Source organism: Pelobates fuscus, chromosome 2 (assembly GCF_036172605.1).
Source record: "Pelobates fuscus isolate aPelFus1 chromosome 2, aPelFus1.pri, whole genome shotgun sequence".
NCBI lineage: Eukaryota > Metazoa > Chordata > Amphibia > Anura > Pelobatidae > Pelobates > Pelobates fuscus.
In genome coordinates, this window is record NC_086318.1 from 358,894,192 (window position 1) to 358,917,758 (window position 23,567).

At 35.9% G+C, this 23,567-nt stretch overlaps 11 non-coding genes across 11 annotated transcripts; all 11 read right to left on the reverse strand.

Annotated features, from left to right (window-relative positions):
• Nucleotides 1-1,104: 1,104 nt before the first annotated feature.
• Nucleotides 1,105-1,187, reverse strand: TRNAL-UAA (transfer RNA leucine (anticodon UAA)). The gene has a single exon. It is a non-coding gene; the product is annotated as a tRNA-Leu (tRNA).
• A 949-nt stretch (nucleotides 1,188-2,136) lies between these two features.
• On the reverse strand, nucleotides 2,137-2,219 carry TRNAL-UAA (transfer RNA leucine (anticodon UAA)). Its single transcript has one exon. It is a non-coding gene; the product is annotated as a tRNA-Leu (tRNA).
• A 949-nt stretch (nucleotides 2,220-3,168) lies between these two features.
• TRNAL-UAA (transfer RNA leucine (anticodon UAA)) lies at nucleotides 3,169-3,251 on the reverse strand. The gene has a single exon. It is a non-coding gene; the product is annotated as a tRNA-Leu (tRNA).
• A 1,960-nt stretch (nucleotides 3,252-5,211) lies between these two features.
• TRNAL-UAA (transfer RNA leucine (anticodon UAA)) lies at nucleotides 5,212-5,294 on the reverse strand. The gene has a single exon. It is a non-coding gene; the product is annotated as a tRNA-Leu (tRNA).
• Nucleotides 5,295-6,244: 950 nt separating this feature from the next.
• Nucleotides 6,245-6,319, reverse strand: TRNAL-UAA (transfer RNA leucine (anticodon UAA)). Its single transcript has one exon. It is a non-coding gene; the product is annotated as a tRNA-Leu (tRNA).
• A 599-nt stretch (nucleotides 6,320-6,918) lies between these two features.
• On the reverse strand, nucleotides 6,919-7,001 carry TRNAI-UAU (transfer RNA isoleucine (anticodon UAU)). The gene has a single exon. It is a non-coding gene; the product is annotated as a tRNA-Ile (tRNA).
• Nucleotides 7,002-8,031: 1,030 nt separating this feature from the next.
• Nucleotides 8,032-8,114, reverse strand: TRNAL-UAA (transfer RNA leucine (anticodon UAA)). Its single transcript has one exon. It is a non-coding gene; the product is annotated as a tRNA-Leu (tRNA).
• A 1,888-nt stretch (nucleotides 8,115-10,002) lies between these two features.
• TRNAL-UAA (transfer RNA leucine (anticodon UAA)) lies at nucleotides 10,003-10,085 on the reverse strand. Its single transcript has one exon. It is a non-coding gene; the product is annotated as a tRNA-Leu (tRNA).
• Nucleotides 10,086-11,572: 1,487 nt separating this feature from the next.
• On the reverse strand, nucleotides 11,573-11,655 carry TRNAL-UAA (transfer RNA leucine (anticodon UAA)). Its single transcript has one exon. It is a non-coding gene; the product is annotated as a tRNA-Leu (tRNA).
• Nucleotides 11,656-13,543: 1,888 nt separating this feature from the next.
• TRNAL-UAA (transfer RNA leucine (anticodon UAA)) lies at nucleotides 13,544-13,626 on the reverse strand. The gene has a single exon. It is a non-coding gene; the product is annotated as a tRNA-Leu (tRNA).
• A 4,407-nt stretch (nucleotides 13,627-18,033) lies between these two features.
• TRNAL-UAA (transfer RNA leucine (anticodon UAA)) lies at nucleotides 18,034-18,116 on the reverse strand. The gene has a single exon. It is a non-coding gene; the product is annotated as a tRNA-Leu (tRNA).
• Nucleotides 18,117-23,567: the final 5,451 nt, after the last annotated feature.

The following is a 23,567-nucleotide window of genomic DNA, read 5'->3' on the forward strand; positions in this document are numbered from 1 at the left end:
TAAATTGATGCATTTAAATGAGGCATTGAAAATCACCACTAACTTGTGTTAACCGTTTTTCATGAAATGCTCTGTTTTCTTTTAAGTGCATAATAAAGAGTTAGCAAATTACATCATAATCTACTTCAGACTAGGCAAAGCCAGGGATAGCATTGCTAATGTAGAGAAGAAAGCGAAACAGTGTTTCATCAATCCACTTCTCTGTATGTTCAGTCTATGCTGAATGCCAGGAGGACATTAGTCCATTGGATCTTAAGTCCAACGCCTTAACCACTCGGCCATCCTGGTGCTACACTTTTAAATGTTCACGGTGGATGGGGAGGGGGAGTCAGGATTCAGACTCTTTATCATGGATCTATTTTCTAAGACAGTTAATGTTTCTCTTTATAGAGCAAAACATGACTAGTTCAAGAAATAAAATTAAAGGGGAGCTGTCACTTCTCCTAAATTGATGCATTTAAATGAGGCATTGAAAATCACCACTAACTTGTGTTAACCGTTTTTCATGAAATGCTCTGTTTTCTTTTAAGTGCATAATAAAGAGTTAGCAAATTACATCATAATCTACTTCAGACTAGGCAAAGCCAGGGATAGCATTGCTAATGTGGATTTCTTCATTTACTTTTCTTTTTCATGCCTTACAAATAGATGTTTGTCAAATCTAGGGATAAGTAGTAAAGAAATTAGTGAAAATCCTAAAAATTGCCAGTTTCCCTTTAGATTTGGTGTGAATATCTAGCAGGGCATTTAAAATTTCAATTCTTTAGCATTACAGACCTGTCTCTTACTGTGTTGAATTCAGAGTAATATGATGCTGTCAAGCAAAGTGGTGCACTTAGCATGTCTCTTTTTGGGTATGGATTTTGGCATGAAATAAAAGATAAAAGAGAAATTGCATAGGAAAGTTGATATTTCTGTATGATCTCAGAAATTTTACAGAAGCCTTTTTGGTTCGATTTAGACAAATAGTTGCAGCAAATATCCTTTGTAGTTTGATTTCTGAATTTGAAACGGGTTGAGTAGAATCCGAATAACGAAAATTTTCCAAGGGATCAATAATATTTGGGATTGTTAAAACCATTAGTGTCACTTGAACACATCGTGTACCAGGAGTGGGGTTTGAACCCACGCGGACATTAGTCCATTGGATCTTAAGTCCAACGCCTTAACCACTCGGCCATCCTGGTGCTACACTTTTAAATGTTCACGGTGGATGGGGAGGGGGAGTCAGGATTCAGACTCTTTATCATGGATCTATTTTCTAAGACAGTTAATGTTTCTCTTTATAGAGCAAAACATGACTAGTTCAAGAAATAAAATTAAATGGGAGCTGTCACTTCTCCTAAATTGATGCATTTAAATGAGGCATTGAAAATCACCACTAACTTGTGTTAACCGTTTTTCATGAAATGCTCTGTTTTCTTTTAAGTGCATAATAAAGAGTTAGCAAATGACATCATAATCTACTTCAGACTAGGCAAAGCCAGGGATAGCATTGCTAATGTAGAGAAGAAAGCGAAACAGTGTTTCATCAATCCACTTCTCTGTATGTTCAGTCTATGCTGAATGCCAGGAGGAAAGGATTCCATTTTGGAAGGGAGCATTGATGGAGGTACCTGGTTACGGGACAAAGAGTTATGGATTTCTTCATTTACTTTTCTTTTTCATGCCTTACAAATAGATGTTTGTCAAATCTAGGGATAAGTAGTAAAGAAATTAGTGAAAATCCTAAAAATTGCCAGTTTCCCTTTAGATTTGGTGTGAATATCTAGCAGGGCATTTAAAATTTCAATTCTTTAGCATTACAGACCTGTCTCTTACTGTGTTGAATTCAGAGTAATATGATGCTGTCAAGCAAAGTGGTGCACTTAGCATGTCTCTTTTTGGGTATGGATTTTGGCATGAAATAAAAGATAAAAGAGAAATTGCATAGGAAAGTTGATATTTCTGTATGATCTCAGAAATTTTACAGAAGCCTTTTTGGTTCGATTTAGACAAATAGTTGCAGCAAATATCTTTTGTAGTTTGTTTCTGAATTTGAAACGGGTTGAATAGAATCCGAATAACGAAAATTTTACAAGGGATCAATAATATTTGGGATTGTTAAAACCATTAGTGTCACTTGAACACATTGTGTACCAGGAGTGGGGTTTGAACCTACGCGGACATTCGTCCATTGGATCTTAAGTCCAACGCCTTAACCACTCGGCCATCCTGGTGCTACACTTTTAAATGTTCACGGTGGATGGGGAGGGGGAGTCAGGATTCAGACTCTTTATCATGGATCTATTTTCTAAGACAGTTAATGTTTCTCTTTATAGAGCAAAACATGACTAGTTCAAGAAATAAAATTAAAGGGGAGCTGTCACTTCTCCTAAATTGATGCATTTAAATGAGGCATTGAAAATCACCACTAACTTGTGTTAACCGTTTTTCATGAAATGCTCTGTTTTCTTTTAAGTGCATAATAAAGAGTTAGCAAATGACATCATAATCTACTTCAGACTAGGCAAAGCCAGGGATAGCATTGCTAATGTAGAGAAGAAAGCGAAACAGTGTTTCATCAATCCACTTCTCTGTATGTTCAGTCTATGCTGAATGCCAGGAGGAAAGGATTCCATTTTGGAAGGGAGCATTGATGGAGGTACCTGGTTACGGGACAAAGAGTTATGGATTTCTTCATTTACTTTTCTTTTTCATGCCTTACAAATAGATGTTTGTCAAATCTAGGGATAAGTAGTAAAGAAATTAGTGAAAATCCTAAAAATTGCCAGTTTCCCTTTAGATTTGGTGTGAATATCTAGCAGGGCATTTAAAATGTCAATTCTTTAGCATTACAGATCTGTCTCTTACTGTGTTGAATTCAGAGTAATATGATGCTGTCAAGCAAAGTGGTGCACTTAGCATGTCTCTTTTTGGGTATGGATTTTGGCATGAAATAAAAGATAAAAGAGAAATTGCATAGGAAAGTTGATATTTCTGTATGATCTCAGAAATTTTACAGAAGCCTTTTTGGTTCGATTTAGACAAATAGTTGCAGCAAATATCTTTTGTAGTTTGTTTCTGAATTTGAAACGGGTTGAATAGAATCCGAATAACGAAAATTTTCCAAGGGATCAATAATATTTGGGATTGTTAAAACCATTAGTGTCACTTGAACACATTGTGTACCAGGAGTGGGGTTTGAACCCACGCGGACATTCGTCCATTGGATCTTAAGTCCAACGCCTTAACCACTCGGCCATCCTGGTGCTACACTTTTAAATGTTCACGGTGGATGGGGAGGGGGAGTCAGGATTCAGACTCTTTATCATGGATCTATTTTCTAAGACAGTTAATGTTTCTCTTTATAGAGCAAAACATGACTAGTTCAAGAAATAAAATTAAAGGGGAGCTGTCACTTCTCCTAAATTGATGCATTTAAATGAGGCATTGAAAATCACCACTAACTTGTGTTAACCGTTTTTCATGAAATGCTCTGTTTTCTTTTAAGTGCATAATAAAGAGTTAGCAAATGACATCATAATCTACTTCAGACTAGGCAAAGCCAGGGATAGCATTGCTAATGTAGAGAAGAAAGCGAAACAGTGTTTCATCAATCCACTTCTCTGTATGTTCAGTCTATGCTGAATGCCAGGAGGAAAGGATTCCATTTTGGAAGGGAGCATTGATGGAGGTACCTGGTTACGGGACAAAGAGTTATGGATTTCTTCATTTACTTTTCTTTTTCATGCCTTACAAATAGATGTTTGTCAAATCTAGGGATAAGTAGTAAAGAAATTAGTGAAAATCCTAAAAATTGCCAGTTTCCCTTTAGATTTGGTGTGAATATCTAGCAGGGCATTTAAAATTTCAATTCTTTAGCATTACAGACCTGTCTCTTACTGTGTTGAATTCAGAGTAATATGATGCTGTCAAGCAAAGTGGTGCACTTAGCATGTCTCTGTTTGGGTATGGATTTTGGCATGAAATAAAAGATAAAAGAGAAATTGCATAGGAAAGTTGATATTTCTGTATGATCTCAGAAATTTTACAGAAGCCTTTTTGGTTCGATTTAGACAAATAGTTGCAGCAAATATCCTTTGTAGTTTGATTTCTGAATTTGAAACGGGTTGAGTAGAATCCGAATAACGAAAATTTTCCAAGGGATCAATAATATTTGGGATTGTTAAAACCATTAGTGTCACTTGAACACATCGTGTACCAGGACATTCGTCCATTGGATCTTAAGCCCAACGCCTTAACCACTCGGCCATCCTGGTGCTACACTTTTAAATGTTCACGCTGGATGGGGAGGGGGAGTCAGGATTCAGACTCTTTATCATGGATCTATTTTCTAAGACAGTTAATGTTTCTCTTTATAGAGCAAAACATGACTAGTTCAAGAAATAAAATTAAAGGGGAGCTGTCACTTCTCCTAAATTGATGCATTTAAATGAGGCATTGAAAATCACCACTAACTTGTGTTAACCGTTTTTCATGAAATGCTCTGTTTTCTTTTAAGTGCATAATAAAGAGTTAGCAAATGACATCATAATCTACTTCAGACTAGGCAAAGCCAGGGATAGCATTGCTAATGTAGAGAAGAAAGCGAAACAGTGTTTCATAAATCCACTTCTCTGTATGTTCAGTCTATGCTGAATGCCAGGAGGAAAGGATTCCATTTTGGAAGGGAGCATTGATGGAGGTACCTGGTTACGGGACAAAGAGTTATGGATTTCTTCATTTACTATTCTTTTTCATGCCTTACAAATAGATGTTTGTCAAATCTAGGGATAAGTAGTAAAGAAATTAGTGAAAATCCTAAAAATTGCCAGTTTCCCTTTAGATTTGGTGTGAATATCTAGCAGGGCATTTAAAATTTCAATTCTTTAGCATTACAGACCTGTCTCTTACTGTGTTGAATTCAGAGTAATATGATGCTGTCAAGCAAAGTGGTGCACTTAGCATGTCTCTTTTTGGGTATGGATTTTGGCATGAAATAAAAGAGAAAAGAGAAATTGCATAGGAAAGTTGATATTTCTGTATGATCTCAGAAATTTTACAGAAGCCTTTTTGGTTCGATTTAGACAAATAGTTGCAGCAAATATCTTTTGTAGTTTGTTTCTGAATTTGAAACGGGTTGAATAGAATCCGAATAACGAAAATTTTCCAAGGGATCAATAATATTTGGGATTGTTAAAACCATTAGTGTCACTTGAACACATCGTGTACCAGGAGTGGGGTTTGAACCCACGCGGACATTCGTCCATTAGATCTTAAGTCCAACGCCTTAACCACTCGGCCATCCTGGTGCTACACTTTTAAATGTTCACGCTGGATGGGGAGGGGGAGTCAGGATTCAGACTCTTTATCATGGATCTATTTTCTAAGACAGTTAATGTTTCTCTTTATAGAGCAAAACATGACTAGTTCAAGAAATAAAATTAAAGGGGAGCTGTCACTTCTCCTAAATTGATGCATTTAAATGAGGCATTGAAAATCACCACTAACTTGTGTTAACCGTTTTTCATGAAATGCTCTGTTTTCTTTTAAGTGCATAATAAAGAGTTAGCAAATGATATCATAATCTACTTCAGACTAGGCAAAGCCAGGGATAGCATTGCTAATGTAGAGAAGAAAGCGAAACAGTGTTTCATCAATCCACTTCTCTGTATGTTCAGTCTATGCTGAATGCCAGGAAGAAAGGATTCCATTTTGGAAGGGAGCATTGATGGAGGTACCTGGTTACGGGACAAAGAGTTATGGATTTCTTCATTTACTTTTCTTTTTCATGCCTTACAAATAGATGTTTGTCAAATCTAGGGATAAGTAGTAAAGAAATTAGTGAAAATCCTAAAAAATGCCAGTTTCCCTTTAGATTTGGTGTGAATATCTAGCAGGGCATTTAAAATTTCAATTCTTTAGCATTACAGACCTGTCTCTTACTGTGTTGAATTCAGAGTAATATGATGCTGTCAAGCAAAGTGGTGCACTTAGCATGTCTCTTTTTGGGTATGGATTTTGGCATGAAATAAAAGATAAAAGAGAAATTGCATAGGAAAGTTGATATTTCTGTATGATCTCAGAAATTTTACAGAAGCCTTTTTGGTTCGATTTAGACAAATAGTTGCAGCAAATATCCTTTGTAGTTTGATTTCTGAATTTGAAACGGGTTGAGTAGAATCCGAATAACGAAAATTTTCCAAGGGATCAATAATATTTGGGATTGTTAAAACCATTAGTGTCACTTGAACACATCGTGTACCAGGAGTGGGGTTTGAACCCACGCGGACATTCGATCTTAAGTCCAACGCCATAACCACTCGGCCATCCTGGTGCTACACTTTTAAATGTTCACGCTGGATGGGGAGGGGGAGTCAGGATTCAGACTCTTTATCATGGATCTATTTTCTAAGACAGTTAATGTTTCTCTTTATAGAGCAAAACATGACTAGTTCAAGAAATAAAATTAAAGGGGAGCTGTCACTTCTCCTAAATTGATGCATCTAAATGAGGCATTGAAAATCACCACTAACTTGTGTTAACCGTTTTTCATGAAATGCTCTGTTTTCTTTTAAGTGCATAATAAAGAGTTAGCAAATTACATCATAATCTACTTCAGACTAGGCAAAGCCAGGGATAGCATTGCTAATGTAGAGAAGAAAGCGAAACAGTGTCTCTTTTTGGGTATGGATTTTGGCATGAAATAAAAGAGAAAAGAGAAATTGCATAGGAAAGTTGATATTTCTGTATGATCTCAGAAATTTTGCAGAAGCCTTTTTGGTTCGATTTAGACAAATAGTTGCAGCAAATATCTTTTGTAGTTTGTTTCTGAATTTGAAACGGGTTGAATAGAATCCGAATAACGAAAATTTTCCAAGGAATCACTAATATTTGGGATTGTTAAAACCATTAGTGTCACTTGAACACATCGTGTACCAGGAGTGGGGTTTGAACCCACGCGGACATTCGTCCATTGGACAATAAGTCCAACGCCTTAACCACTCGGCCATCCTGGTGCTACCCTTTGAAATGTTCACTTTGAACATTCGTCCATTGGACAATAAGTCCAACGCCTTAACCACTCGGCCATCCTGGTGCTACCCTTTGAAATGTTCACGGTGGATGGGGAGGGGGAGTCAGGATTCAGACTCTTTATCATGGATCTATTTTCTAAGACAGTTAATGTTTCTCTTTATAGAGCAAAACATGACTAGTTCAAGAAATAAAATTAAAGGGGAGCTGTCACTTCTCCTAAATTGATGCATTTAAATGAGGCATTGAAAATCACCACTAACTTGTGTTAACCGTTTTTCATGAAATGCTCTGTTTTCTTTTAAGTGCATAATAAAGAGTTAGCAAATTACATCATAATCTACTTCAGACTAGGCAAAGCCAGGGATAGCATTGCTAATGTAGAGAAGAAAGCGAAACAGTGTTTCATCAATCCACTTCTCTGTATGTTCAGTCTATGCTGAATGCCAGGAGGAAAGGATTCCATTTTGGAAGGGAGCATTGATGGAGGTACCTGGTTACGGGACAAAGAGTTATGGATTTCTTCATTTACTTTTCTTTTTCATGCCTTACAAATAGATGTTTGTCAAATCTAGGGATAAGTAGTAAAGAAATTAGTGAAAATCCTAAAAATTGCCAGTTTCCCTTTAGATTTGGTGTGAATATCTAGCAGGGCATTTAAAATTTCAATTCTTTAGCATTACAGACCTGTCTCTTACTGTGTTGAATTCAGAGTAATATGATGCTGTCAAGCAAAGTGGTGCACTTAGCATGTCTCTTTTTGGGTATGGATTTTGGCATGAAATAAAAGATAAAAGAGAAATTGCATAGGAAAGTTGATATTTCTGTATGATCTCAGAAATTTTACAGAAGCCTTTTTGGTTCGATTTAGACAAATAGTTGCAGCAAATATCCTTTGTAGTTTGATTTCTGAATTTGAAACGGGTTGAGTAGAATCCGAATAACGAAAATTTTCCAAGGGATCAATAATATTTGGGATTGTTAAAACCATTAGTGTCACTTGAACACATCGTGTACCAGGAGCGGGGTTTGAACCCACGCGGACATTAGTCCATTGGATCTTAAGTCCAACGCCTTAACCACTCGGCCATCCTGGTGCTACACTTTTAAATGTTCACGGTGGATGGGGAGGGGGAGTCAGGATTCAGACTCTTTATCATGGATCTATTTTCTAAGACAGTTAATGTTTCTCTTTATAGAGCAAAACATGACTAGTTCAAGAAATAAAATTAAAGGGGAGCTGTCACTTCTCCTAAATTGATGCATTTAAATGAGGCATTGAAAATCACCACTAACTTGTGTTAACCGTTTTTCATGAAATGCTCTGTTTTCTTTTAAGTGCATAATAAAGAGTTAGCAAATGACATCATAATCTACTTCAGACTAGGCAAAGCCAGGGATAGCATTGCTAATGTAGAGAAGAAAGCGAAACAGTGTTTCATCAATCCACTTCTCTGTATGTTCAGTCTATGCTGAATGCCAGGAAGAAAGGATTCCATTTTGGAAGGGAGCATTGATGGAGGTACCTGGTTACGGGACAAAGAGTTATGGATTTCTTCATTTACTTTTCTTTTTCATGCCTTACAAATAGATGTTTGTCAAATCTAGGGATAAGTAGTAAAGAAATTAGTGAAAATCCTAAAAAATGCCAGTTTCCCTTTAGATTTGGTGTGAATATCTAGCAGGGCATTTAAAATTTCAATTCTTTAGCATTACAGACCTGTCTCTTACTGTGTTGAATTCAGAGTAATATGATGCTGTCAAGCAAAGTGGTGCACTTAGCATGTCTCTTTTTGGGTATGGATTTTGGCATGAAATAAAAGATAAAAGAGAAATTGCATAGGAAAGTTGATATTTCTGTATGATCTCAGAAATTTTACAGAAGCCTTTTTGGTTCGATTTAGACAAATAGTTGCAGCAAATATCCTTTGTAGTTTGATTTCTGAATTTGAAACGGGTTGAGTAGAATCCGAATAACGAAAATTTTCCAAGGGATCAATAATATTTGGGATTGTTAAAACCATTAGTGTCACTTGAACACATCGTGTACCAGGAGTGGGGTTTGAACCCACGCGGACATTCGTCCATTGGATCTCAGAAATTTTACAGAAGCCTTTTTGGTTCGATTTAGACAAATAGTTGCAGCAAATATCCTTTGTAGTTTGATTTCTGAATTTGAAACGGGTTGAGTAACGAAAATGCATTTAAATGAGGCATTGAAAATCACCACTAACTTGTGTTAACCGTTTTTCATGAAATGCTCTGTTTTCTTTTAAGTGCATAATAAAGAGTTAGCAAATGATATCATAATCTACTTCAGACTAGGCAAAGCCAGGGATAGCATTGCTAATGTAGAGAAGAAAGCGAAACAGTGTTTCATCAATCCACTTCTCTGTATGTTCAGTCTATGCTGAATGCCAGGAAGAAAGGATTCCATTTTGGAAGGGAGCATTGATGGAGGTACCTGGTTACGGGACAAAGAGTTATGGATTTCTTCATTTACTTTTCTTTTTCATGCCTTACAAATAGATGTTTGTCAAATCTAGGGATAAGTAGTAAAGAAATTAGTGAAAATCCTAAAAAATGCCAGTTTCCCTTTAGATTTGGTGTGAATATCTAGCAGGGCATTTAAAATTTCAATTCTTTAGCATTACAGACCTGTCTCTTACTGTGTTGAATTCAGAGTAATATGATGCTGTCAAGCAAAGTGGTGCACTTAGCATGTCTCTTTTTGGGTATGGATTTTGGCATGAAATAAAAGATAAAAGAGAAATTGCATAGGAAAGTTGATATTTCTGTATGATCTCAGAAATTTTACAGAAGCCTTTTTGGTTCGATTTAGACAAATAGTTGCAGCAAATATCCTTTGTAGTTTGATTTCTGAATTTGAAACGGGTTGAGTAGAATCCGAATAACGAAAATTTTCCAAGGGATCAATAATATTTGGGATTGTTAAAACCATTAGTGTCACTTGAACACATCGTGTACCAGGAGTGGGGTTTGAACCCACGCGGACATTCATCCATTGGATCTTAAGTCCAACGCCTTAACCACTCGGCCATCCTGGTGCTACACTTTTAAATGTTCACGGTGGATGGGGAGGGGGAGTCAGGATTCAGACTCTTTATCATGGATCTATTTTCTAAGACAGTTAATGTTTCTCTTTATAGAGCAAAACATGACTAGTTCAAGAAATAAAATTAAAGGGGAGCTGTCACTTCTCCTAAAATGATGCATTTAAACGAGGCATTGAAAATCACCACTAACTTGTGTTAACCGTTTTTCATGAAATGCTCTGTTTTCTTTTAAGTGCATAATAAAGAGTTAGCAAATGACATCATAATCTACTTCAGTCTAGGCAAAGCCAGGGATAGCATTGCTAATGTAGAGAAGAAAGCGAAACAGTGTTAAATCAATCCACTTCTCTGTATTTTTCTGAATTTGAAACGGGTTGAGTAACGAAAATTTTCCAAGGGATCAATAATATTTGGGATTGTTAAAACCATTAGTGTCACTTGAACACATCGTGTACCAGGAGTGAGGTTTGAACCCACGCGGACATTCGTCCATTGAATCTTAAGTCCAACGCCTTAACCACTCCTGGTGCTACACTTTTAAATGTTCACGGTGGATGGGGAGGGGGAGTCAGGATTCAGACTCTTTATCATGGATCTATTTTCTAAGACAGTTAATGTTTCTCTTTATAGAGCAAAACATGACTAGTTCAAGAAATAAAATTAAAGGGGAGCTGTCACTTCTCCTAAATTGATGCATTTAAATGAGGCATTGAAAATCACCACTAACTTGTGTTAACCGTTTTTCATGAAATGCTCTGTTTTCTTTTAAGTGCATAATAAAGAGTTAGCAAATGACATCATAATCTACTTCAGACTAGGCAAAGCCAGGGATAGCATTGCTAATGTAGAGAAGAAAGCGAAACAGTGTTTCATCAATCCACTTCTCTGTATGTTCAGTCTATGCTGAATGCCAGGAGGAAAGGATTCCATTTTGGAAGGGAGCATTGATGGAGGTACCTGGTTACGGGACAAAGAGTTATGGATTTCTTCATTTACTTTTCTTTTTCATGCCTTACAAATAGATGTTTGTCAAATCTAGGGATAAGTAGTAAAGAAATTAGTGAAAATCCTAAAAATTGCCAGTTTCCCTTTAGATTTGGTGTGAATATCTAGCAGGGCATTTAAAATTTCAATTCTTTAGCATTACAGACCTGTCTCTTACTGTGTTGAATTCAGAGTAATATGATGCTGTCAAGCAAAGTGGTGCACTTAGCATGTCTCTTTTTGGGTATGGATTTTGGCATGAAATAAAAGATAAAAGAGAAATTGCATAGGAAAGTTGATATTTCTGTATGATCTCAGAAATTTTACAGAAGCCTTTTTGGTTCGATTTAGACAAATAGTTTCAGCAAATATCCTTTGTAGTTTGATTTCTGAATTTGAAACGGGTTGAGTAGAATCCGAATAACGAAAATTTTCCAAGGGATCAATAATATTTGGGATTGTTAAAACCATTAGTGTCACTTGAACACATCGTGTACCAGGAGCGGGGTTTGAACCCACGCGGACATTAGTCCATTGGATCTTAAGTCCAACGCCTTAACCACTCGGCCATCCTGGTGCTACACTTTTAAATGTTCACGGTGGATGGGGAGGGGGAGTCAGGATTCAGACTCTTTATCATGGATCTATTTTCTAAGACAGTTAATGTTTCTCTTTATAGAGCAAAACATGACTAGTTCAAGAAATAAAATTAAAGGGGAGCTGTCACTTCTCCTAAATTGATGCATTTAAATGAGGCATTGAAAATCACCACTAACTTGTGTTAACCGTTTTTCATGAAATGCTCTGTTTTCTTTTAAGTGCATAATAAAGAGTTAGCAAATGACATCATAATCTACTTCAGACTAGGCAAAGCCAGGGATAGCATTGCTAATGTAGAGAAGAAAGCGAAACAGTGTTTCATCAATCCACTTCTCTGTATGTTCAGTCTATGCTGAATGCCAGGAAGAAAGGATTCCATTTTGGAAGGGAGCATTGATGGAGGTACCTGGTTACGGGACAAAGAGTTATGGATTTCTTCATTTACTTTTCTTTTTCATGCCTTACAAATAGATGTTTGTCAAATCTAGGGATAAGTAGTAAAGAAATTAGTGAAAATCCTAAAAAATGCCAGTTTCCCTTTAGATTTGGTGTGAATATCTAGCAGGGCATTTAAAATTTCAATTCTTTAGCATTACAGACCTGTCTCTTACTGTGTTGAATTCAGAGTAATATGATGCTGTCAAGCAAAGTGGTGCACTTAGCATGTCTCTTTTTGGGTATGGATTTTGGCATGAAATAAAAGATAAAAGAGAAATTGCATAGGAAAGTTGATATTTCTGTATGATCTCAGAAATTTTACAGAAGCCTTTTTGGTTCGATTTAGACAAATAGTTGCAGCAAATATCCTTTGTAGTTTGATTTCTGAATTTGAAACGGGTTGAGTAGAATCCGAATAACGAAAATTTTCCAAGGGATCAATAATATTTGGGATTGTTAAAACCATTAGTGTCACTTGAACACATCGTGTACCAGGAGTGGGGTTTGAACCCACGCGGACATTCGTCCATTGGATCTCAGAAATTTTACAGAAGCCTTTTTGGTTCGATTTAGACAAATAGTTGCAGCAAATATCCTTTGTAGTTTGATTTCTGAATTTGAAACGGGTTGAGTAACGAAAATGCATTTAAATGAGGCATTGAAAATCACCACTAACTTGTGTTAACCGTTTTTCATGAAATGCTCTGTTTTCTTTTAAGTGCATAATAAAGAGTTAGCAAATGATATCATAATCTACTTCAGACTAGGCAAAGCCAGGGATAGCATTGCTAATGTAGAGAAGAAAGCGAAACAGTGTTTCATCAATCCACTTCTCTGTATGTTCAGTCTATGCTGAATGCCAGGAAGAAAGGATTCCATTTTGGAAGGGAGCATTGATGGAGGTACCTGGTTACGGGACAAAGAGTTATGGATTTCTTCATTTACTTTTCTTTTTCATGCCTTACAAATAGATGTTTGTCAAATCTAGGGATAAGTAGTAAAGAAATTAGTGAAAATCCTAAAAAATGCCAGTTTCCCTTTAGATTTGGTGTGAATATCTAGCAGGGCATTTAAAATTTCAATTCTTTAGCATTACAGACCTGTCTCTTACTGTGTTGAATTCAGAGTAATATGATGCTGTCAAGCAAAGTGGTGCACTTAGCATGTCTCTTTTTGGGTATGGATTTTGGCATGAAATAAAAGATAAAAGAGAAATTGCATAGGAAAGTTGATATTTCTGTATGATCTCAGAAATTTTACAGAAGCCTTTTTTGTTCGATTTAGACAAATAGTTGCAGCAAATATCCTTTGTAGTTTGATTTCTGAATTTGAAACGGGTTGAGTAGAATCCGAATAACGAAAATTTTCCAAGGGATCAATAATATTTGGGATTGTTAAAACCATTAGTGTCACTTGAACACATCGTGTACCAGGAGTGGGGTTTGAACCCACGCGGACATTCATCCATTGGATCTTAAGTCCAACGCCTTAACCACTCGGCCATCCTGGTGCTACACTTTTAAATGTTCACGGTGGATGGGGAGGGGGAGTCAGGATTCAGACTCTTTATCATGGATCTATTTTCTAAGACAGTTAATGTTTCTCTTTATAGAGCAAAACATGACTAGTTCAAGAAATAAAATTAAAGGGGAGCTGTCACTTCTCCTAAAATGATGCATTTAAACGAGGCATTGAAAATCACCACTAACTTGTGTTAACCGTTTTTCATGAAATGCTCTGTTTTCTTTTAAGTGCATAATAAAGAGTTAGCAAATGACATCATAATCTACTTCAGTCTAGGCAAAGCCAGGGATAGCATTGCTAATGTAGAGAAGAAAGCGAAACAGTGTTAAATCAATCCACTTCTCTGTATTTTTCTGAATTTGAAACGGGTTGAGTAACGAAAATTTTCCAAGGGATCAATAATATTTGGGATTGTTAAAACCATTAGTGTCACTTGAACACATCGTGTACCAGGAGTGAGGTTTGAACCCACGCGGACATTCGTCCATTGAATCTTAAGTCCAACGCCTTAACCACTCCTGGTGCTACACTTTTAAATGTTCACGGTGGATGGGGAGGGGGAGTCAGGATTCAGACTCTTTATCATGGATCTATTTTCTAAGACAGTTAATGTTTCTCTTTATAGAGCAAAACATGACTAGTTCAAGAAATAAAATTAAAGGGGAGCTGTCACTTCTCCTAAATTGATGCATTTAAATGAGGCATTGAAAATCACCACTAACTTGTGTTAACCGTTTTTCATGAAATGCTCTGTTTTCTTTTAAGTGCATAATAAAGAGTTAGCAAATGACATCATAATCTACTTCAGACTAGGCAAAGCCAGGGATAGCATTGCTAATGTAGAGAAGAAAGCGAAACAGTGTTTCATCAATCCACTTCTCTGTATGTTCAGTCTATGCTGAATGCCAGGAGGAAATGATTCCATTTTGGAAGGGAGCATTGATGGAGGTACCTGGTTACGGGACAAAGAGTTATGGATTTCTTCATTTACTTTTCTTTTTCATGCCTTACAAATAGATGTTTGTCAAATCTAGGGATAAGTAGTAAAGAAATTAGTGAAAATCCTAAAAATTGCCAGTTTCCCTTTAGATTTGGTGTGAATATCTAGCAGGGCATTTAAAATTTCAATTCTTTAGCATTACAGACCTGTCTCTTACTGTAGGTTGGTCTGGTATGCCTAAAGCAACACTCAGGGATGAGGGAGTCTGACTTGGAATGGAGTGCTCTAAAACTGGGTATAGGCAGAAATTTCACCAAAAAACTGCCCCAAAATGTAGAAATACAATTATATCATTACAGGTGCAATGATATGGGTGAACCCAGGAGCTAATTCCACTTAGAAAGGCTTGAGTCACCAGTATGGATATGTAGTGTGAATACCAGGCAACTACTATGTATATAGTGTGTGTACCTTTAAATCTGTCAAAAGACAGGATAGGGTTATGACACACCAATTGCTTATATTAAAACATATAACTAGTGTGTATCCCTTTAAATCTGTATAGGACGGAAACAGTATGCTCATCAAGATAAAACTTCAAAATATATGGATGATTGTATTCTATATGGAAAATTAATTACCGGAATCCAATCGGTTAAAATTAATATAAAATTTATTAGAGAAAAAATAATAACAATAGTTGTAACTATGTCAAACCATAAATGCAGTATAGAATGACAACGAGAAATTTAAAATATATATTGATATCGAAAAATATAAAAATATATAAAAATATCAGTTGGGGATAATTTGCAAGAATATTACCAGCAAGTCTGTGTTGGTATTTCGGAAAAAATCCTTAGGACCGATCAGGATGGCTGTGGATACACTGTTGTAAAAAATGTATCAATTGTTGCCGGCTGCTTGTGAGGTTGGCGTGCGTCCCAGACCTCACTCTGGGTGATGCACGCTGCAAGCCGGTCGGTCGGTCCTCAGATCTCGGAGTGCTCTGTGCTCGATGGAAGGGAGCACAGTAGCCAGCTATTTTTTATTTTTATTCCTATTCTTATTTTTATCCTTATTTTTATTTTTATTTTTATTTATATTTATTTTTATTTTTATTTTATTTTATTTTTATTTTTATATTTATTTTTATTTTTATTTTTATTTTTATTTTTATTTATTTTTATTAATTTTAATTTTAATTTTAATTTTAATTTCATCTCCTCACAAGAAGACTTTTTATTCTCCTCCTCCGTATCATTGTTTGAGGTTACATGTTATCTAAAACTATTCACTTATGCACTTTATGTATCACTAACCTACAAGTTCATTAATAAGCATAGTCCAACATAACGGCTGAACCCATAAATATTCCCATATGCATTATATTTATTCGCATATGCACTTCACCTATTTATATATATCACTAGATGTCATCATACACCTTTACATTCTCAATACCACGTATTATTCTATATTACCCCATTTATTATTCTTTATTTATTACTCTATATTATCCCAAATTACACTATATGTTATGCTCATGCCGATTTATTCAAACGGCCAAACTTACAAATTATTCACATATGCACCTTAACTCTCCCTGTGCATATTTATATTTATATTTATATTTACTTTAATCACCAGCTTCTATTATTTCTCTATTTCTAGATCTATATTCCTATCTTAATGTTCACCAGCAGCCTAAGTTTCCACATAATGGCTGAACCCACATTTATTACACTTACATCTAATTATATTCTTTACCACTAGTTCTCATTAGACCTTTTTGACTATTATCTATAACACATATTTATGTACATAACTAAATGCATTGTTCATGTCAGTTCACCTATAAGACTGGACTCGGAATTGACTCACATATGCACTTTATTTCCCTTTGTACAAGTTCATGAATTTACTTCTGTCACATAATCAACTGCTGATTTGACATATATTCCTCAATTAAGTGATAATTCATTAGAATTATATTATATTTTATGTGCTTTATGGACTATATGTATTTAATTCATTTTTTGCATATCTTAAAGGTATCATAGTTTTAAAGCCATGTACTAAATGTGTTCTTTCTCATGTGTAAACACATGTCTTATATATATTCTATATAACAATTTAACAATCTATATACTTTTAGTTCAGATTTTTCTCTCAGATAATATCTAATGTTTTATATGTCTTAGATCTTCTTGCTTACAAACAGTTTAAATTTTTCCATTCACCCTTTATTATTTACATAAGACTGTATGCTCATTTTTCCCATTTATTTGAAGTAATCATCACACCAATGTAATTAATTGTGTCTGATTGGGACTGTATTTAAACCATGCCATATCAAAGAACCATCATCTTGTCTCTGATGAAGTGGGGCTGACACCCACGAAACGCGTAAGGCAGAAATCGAGCGGGACGCAGAATACACACAGCTGGCTACTGTGCTCCCTTCCATCGAGCACAGAGCACTCCGAGATCTGAGGACCGACCGACCGGCTTGCAGCGTGCATCACCCAGAGTGAGGTCTGGGACGCACGCCAACCTCACAAGCAGCCGGCAACAATTGATACATTTTTTACAACAGTGTATCCACAGCCATCCTGATCGGTCCTAAGGATTTTTTCCGAAATACCAACACAGACTTGCTGGTAATATTCTTGCAAATTATCCCCAACTGATATTTTTATATATTTTTATATTTTTCGATATCAATATATATTTTAAATTTCTCGTTGTCATTCTATACTGCATTTATGGTTTGACATAGTTACAACTATTGTTATTATTTTTTCTCTAATAAATTTTATATTAATTTTAACCGATTGGATTCCGGTAATTAATTTTCCATATAGAATACAATCATCCATATATTTTGAAGTTTTATCTTGATGAGCATACTGTTTCCGTCCTATACAGATTTAAAGGGATACACACTAGTTATATGTTTTAATATAAGCAATTGGTGTGTCATAACCCTATCCTGTCTTTTGACAGATTTAAAGGTACACACACTATATACATAGTAGTTGCCTGGTATTCACACTACATATCCATACTGGTGACTCAAGCCTTTCTAAGTGGAATTAGCTCCTGGGTTCACCCATATCATTGCACCTGTAATGATATAACTGTCTCTTACTGTGTTGAATTCAGAGTAATATGATGCTGTCAAGCAAAGTGGTGCACTTAGCATGTCTCTTTTTGGGTATGGATTTTGGCATGAAATAAAAGATAAAAGAGAAATTGCATAGGAAAGTTGATATTTCTGTATGATCTCAGAAATTTTACAGAAGCCTTTTTGGTTCGATTTAGACAAATAGTTGCAGCAAATATCCTTTGTAGTTTGATTTCTGAATTTGAAACGGGTTGAGTAGAATCCGAATAACGAAAATTTTCCAAGGGATCAATAATATTTAGGATTGTTAAAACCATTAGTGTCACCAGGAGTGGGGTTTGAACCCACGCGGACATTCGTCCATTGGATTTTAAATCCAACGCCTTAACCACTCGGCCATCCTGGTGCTACACTTTTAAATGTTCACGCTGGATGGGGAGGGGGAGTCAGGATTCAGACTCTTTATCATGGATCTATTTTCTAAGACAGTTAATGTTTCTCTTTATAGAGCAAAACATGACTAGTTCAAGAAATAAAATTAAAGGGGAGCTGTCACTTCTCCTAAATTGATGCATTTAAATGAGGCATTGAAAATCACCACTAACTTGTGTTAACCGTTTTTCATGAAATGCTCTGTTTTCTTTTAAGTGCATAATAAAGAGTTAGCAAATGACATCATAATCTACTTCAGACTAGGCAAAGCCAGGGATAGCATTGCTAATGTAGAGAAGAAAGCGAAACAGTGTTTCATCAATCCACTTCTCTGTATGTTCAGTCTATGCTGAATGCCAGGAGGAAAGGATTCCATTTTGGAAGGGAGCATTGATGGAGGTACCTGGTTACGGGACAAAGAGTTATGGATTTCTTCATTTACTTTTCTTTTTCATGCCTTACAAATAGATGTTTGTCAAATCTAGGGATAAGTAGTAAAGAAATTAGTGAAAATCCTAAAAATTGCCAGTTTCCCTTTAGATTTGGTGTGAATATCTAGCAGGGCATTTAAAATTTCAATTCTTTAGCATTACAGACCCGTCTCTTACTGTGTTGAATTCAGAGTAATATGATGCTGTCAAGCAAAGTGGTGCACTTAGCATGTCTCTTTTTGGGTATGGATTTTGGCATGAAATAAAAGAGAAATTGCATAGGAAAGTTGATATTTCTGTATGATCTCATAAATTTTACAGAAGCCTTTCTGAATTTGAAACGGGTTGAGTAGAATCCGAATAACGAAAATTTTCCAAGGGATCAATAATATTTGGGATTGTTAAAACCATTAGTGTCACTTGAACACATCGTGTACCTGGAGTGGGGTTTGACATTCGTCCATTGGATCTTAAGTCCAACGCCTTAACCACTCAGCCATCCTGGTGCTACACTTTTAAATGTTCACGGTGGATGGGGAGGGGGAGTCAGGATTCAGACTCTTTATCATGGATCTATTTTCTAAGACAGTTAATGTTTCTCTTTATAGAGCAAAACATGACTAGTTCAAGAAATAAAATTAAAAGGGAGCTGTCACTTCTCCTAAATTGATGCATTTAAATGAGGCATTGAAAATCACCACTAACTTGTGTTAACCGTTTTTCATGAAATGCTCTGTTTTCTTTTAAGTGCATAATAAAGAGTTAGCAAATGACATCATAATCTACTTCAGACTAGGCAAAGCCAGGGATAGCATTGCTAATGTAGAGAAGAAAGCAAAACAGTGTTTCATCAATCCACTTCTCTGTATGTTCAGTCTATGCTGAATGCCAGGAGGAAAGGATTCAATTTTGGAAGGGAGCATTGATGGAGGTACCTGGTTACGGGACAAAGAGTTATGGATTTCTTCATTTACTTTTCTTTTTCATGCCTTACAAATAGATGTTTGTCAAATCTAGGGATAAGTAGTAAAGAAATTAGTGAAAATCCTAAAAATTGCCAGTTTCCCTTTAGATTTGGTGTGAATATCTAGCAGGGCATTTAAAATTTCAATTCTTTAGCATTACAGACCTGTCTCTTACTGTGTTGAATTCAGAGTAATATGATGCTGTCAAGCAAAGTGGTGCACTTAGCATGTCTCTTTTTGGGTATGGATTTTGGCATGAAATAAAAGATAAAAGAGAAATTGCATAGGAAAGTTGATATTTCTGTATGATCTCAGAAATTTTACAGAAGCCTTTTTGGTTCGATTTAGACAAATAGTTGCAGCAAATATCCTTTGTAGTTTGATTTCTGAATTTGAAACGGGTTGAGTAGAATCCGAATAACATAAATTTTCCAAGGGATCAATAATATTTGGGATTGTTAAAACCATTAGTGTCACTTGAACACATCGTGTACCAGGAGTGGGGTTTGACATTCGTCCATTGGATCTTAAGTCCGACGACTTAACCACTCGGCCATCCTGGTGCTACAATTTAAATGTTCACGGTGCATGGGGTGGGGGAGTCAGGTTTCAGACTCTTTATCATGGATCTATTTTCTAAGACAGTTAATGTTTCTCTTTATAGAGCAAAACATGACTAGTTCAAGAAATAAAATTAAAGGGGAGCTGTCACTTCTCCTAAATTGATGCATTTAAATGAGGCATTGAAAATCACCACTAACTTGTGTTAACCGTTTTTCATGAAATGCTCTGTTTTCTTTTAAGTGCATAATAAAGAGTTAGCAAATGACATCATAATCTACTTCAGACTAGGCAAAGCCAGGGATAGCATTGCTAATGTAGAGAAGAAAGCGAAACAGTGTTTCATCAATCCACTTCTCTGTATGTTCAGTCTATGCTGAATGCCAGGAGGAAAGGATTCCATTTTGGAAGGGAGCATTGATGTAGGTACCTGGTTACGGGACAAAGAGTTATGGATTTCTTCATTTACTTTTCTTTTTCATGCCTTACAAATAGATGTTTGTCAAATCTAGGGATAAGTAGTAAAGAAATTAGTGAAAATCCTAAAAATTGCCAGTTTCCCTTTAGATTTGGTGTGAATATCTAGCAGGGCATTTAAAATTTCAATTCTTTAGCATTACAGACCTGTCTCTTACTGTGTTGAATTCAGAGTAATATGATGCTGTCAAGCAAAGTGGTGCACTTAGCATGTCTCTTTTTGGGTATGGATTTTGGCATGAAATAAAAGATAAAAGAGAAATTGCATAGGAAAGTTGATATTTCTGTATGATCTCAGAAATTTTACAGAAGCCTTTTTGGTTCGATTTAGACAAATAGTTGCAGCAAATATCCTTTGTAGTTTGATTTCTGAATTTGAAACGGGTTGAGTAGAATCCGAATAACGAAAATTTTCCAAGGGATCAATAATATTTGGGATTGTTAAAACCATTAGTGTCACTTGAACACATCGTGTACCAGGAGTGGGGTTTGACATTCGTCCATTGGATCTTAAGTCCAACGCCTTAACCACTTAGCCATCCTGGTGCTACACTTTTAAATGTTCACGGTGGATGGGGAGGGGGAGTCAGGATTCAGACTCTTTATCATGGATCTATTTTCTAAGACAGTTAATGTTTCTCTTTATAGAGCAAAACATGACTAGTTCAAGAAATAAAATTAAAAGGGAGCTGTCACTTCTCCTAAATTGATGCATTTAAATGAGGCATTGAAAATCACCACTAACTTGTGTTAACCGTTTTTCATGAAATGCTCTGTTTTCTTTTAAGTGCATAATAAAGAGTTAGCAAATGACATCATAATCTACTTCAGACTAGGCAAAGCCAGGGAAAGCATTGCTAATGTAGAGAAGAAAGCAAAACAGTGTTTCATCAATCCACTTCTCTGTATGTTCAGTCTATGCTGAATGCCAGGAGGAAAGGATTCAATTTTGGAAGGGAGCATTGATGGAGGTACCTGGTTACGGGACAAAGAGTTATGGATTTCTTCATTTACTTTTCTTTTTCATGCCTTACAAATAGATGTTTGTCAAATCTAGGGATAAGTAGTAAAGAAATTAGTGAAAATCCTAAAAATTGCCAGTTTCCCTTTAGATTTGGTGTGAATATCTAGCAGGGCATTTAAAATTTCAATTCTTTAGCATTACAGACCTGTCTCTTACTGTGTTGAATTCAGAGTAATATGATGCTGTCAAGCAAAGTGGTGCACTTAGCATGTCTCTTTTTGGGTATGGATTTTGGCATGAAATAAAAGATAAAAGAGAAATTGCATAGGAAAGTTGATATTTCTGTATGATCTCAGAAATTTTACAGAAGCCTTTTTGGTTCGATTTAGACAAATAGTTGCAGCAAATATCCTTTGTAGTTTGATTTCTGAATTTGAAACGGGTTGAGTAGAATCCGAATAACATAAATTTTCCAAGGGATCAATAATATTTGGGATTGTTAAAACCATTAGTGTCACTTGAACACATCGTGTACCAGGAGTGGGGTTTGACATTCGTCCATTGGATCTTAAGTCCAACGACTTAACCACTCGGCCATCCTGGTGCTACAATTTAAATGTTCACGGTGGATGGGGTGGGGGAGTCAGGATCCAGACTCTTTATCATGGATCTATTTTCTAAGACAGTTAATGTTTCTCTTTATAGAGCAAAACATGACTAGTTCAAGAAATAAAATTAAAGGGGAGCTGTCACTTCTCCTAAATTGATGCATTTAAATGAGGCATTGAAAATCACCACTAACTTGTGTTAACCGTTTTTCATGAAATGCTCTGTTTTCTTTTAAGTGCATAATAAAGAGTTAGCAAATGACATCATAATCTACTTCAGACTAGGCAAAGCCAGGGATAGCATTGCTAATGTAGAGAAGAAAGCGAAACAGTGTTTCATCAATCCACTTCTCTGTATGTTCAGTCTATGCTGAATGCCAGGAGGAAAGGATTCCATTTTGGAAGGGAGCATTGATGTAGGTACCTGGTTACGGGACAAAGAGTTATGGATTTCTTCATTTACTTTTCTTTTTCATGCCTTACAAATAGATGTTTGTCAAATCTAGGGATAAGTAGTAAAGAAATTAGTGAAAATCCTAAAAATTGCCAGTTTCCCTTTAGATTTGGTGTGAATATCTAGCAGGGCATTTAAAATTTCAATTCTTTAGCATTACAGACCTGTCTCTTACTGTGTTGAATTCAGAGTAATATGATGCTGTCAAGCAAAGTGGTGCACTTAGCATGTCTCTTTTTGGGTATGGATTTTGGCATGAAATAAAAGATAAAAGAGAAATTGCATAGGAAAGTTGATATTTCTGTATGATCTCAGAAATTTTACAGAAGCCTTTTTGTTCGATTTAGACAAATAGTTGCAGCAAATATCCTTTGTAGTTTGATTTCTGAATTTGAAACGGGTTGAGTAGAATCCGAATAACGAAAATTTTCCAAGGGATCAATAATATTTGGGATTGTTAAAACCATTAGTGTCACTTGAACACATCGTGTACCAGGAGTGGGGTTTGACATTCGTCCATTGGATCTTAAGTCCAACGCCTTAACCACTCAGCCATCCTGGTGCTACACTTTTAAATGTTCACGGTGGATGGGGAGGGGGAGTCAGGATTCAGACTCTTTATCATGGATCTATTTTCTAAGACAGTTAATGTTTCTCTTTATAGAGCAAAACATGACTAGTTCAAGAAATAAAATTAAAAGGGAGCTGTCACTTCTCCTAAATTGATGCATTTAAATGAGGCATTGAAAATCACCACTAACTTGTGTTAACCGTTTTTCATGAAATGCTCTGTTTTCTTTTAAGTGCATAATAAAGAGTTAGCAAATGACATCATAATCTACTTCAGACTAGGCAAAGCCAGGGATAGCATTGCTAATGTAGAGAAGAAAGCAAAACAGTGTTTCATCAATCCACTTCTCTGTATGTTCAGTCTATGCTGAATGCCAGGAGGAAAGGATTCAATT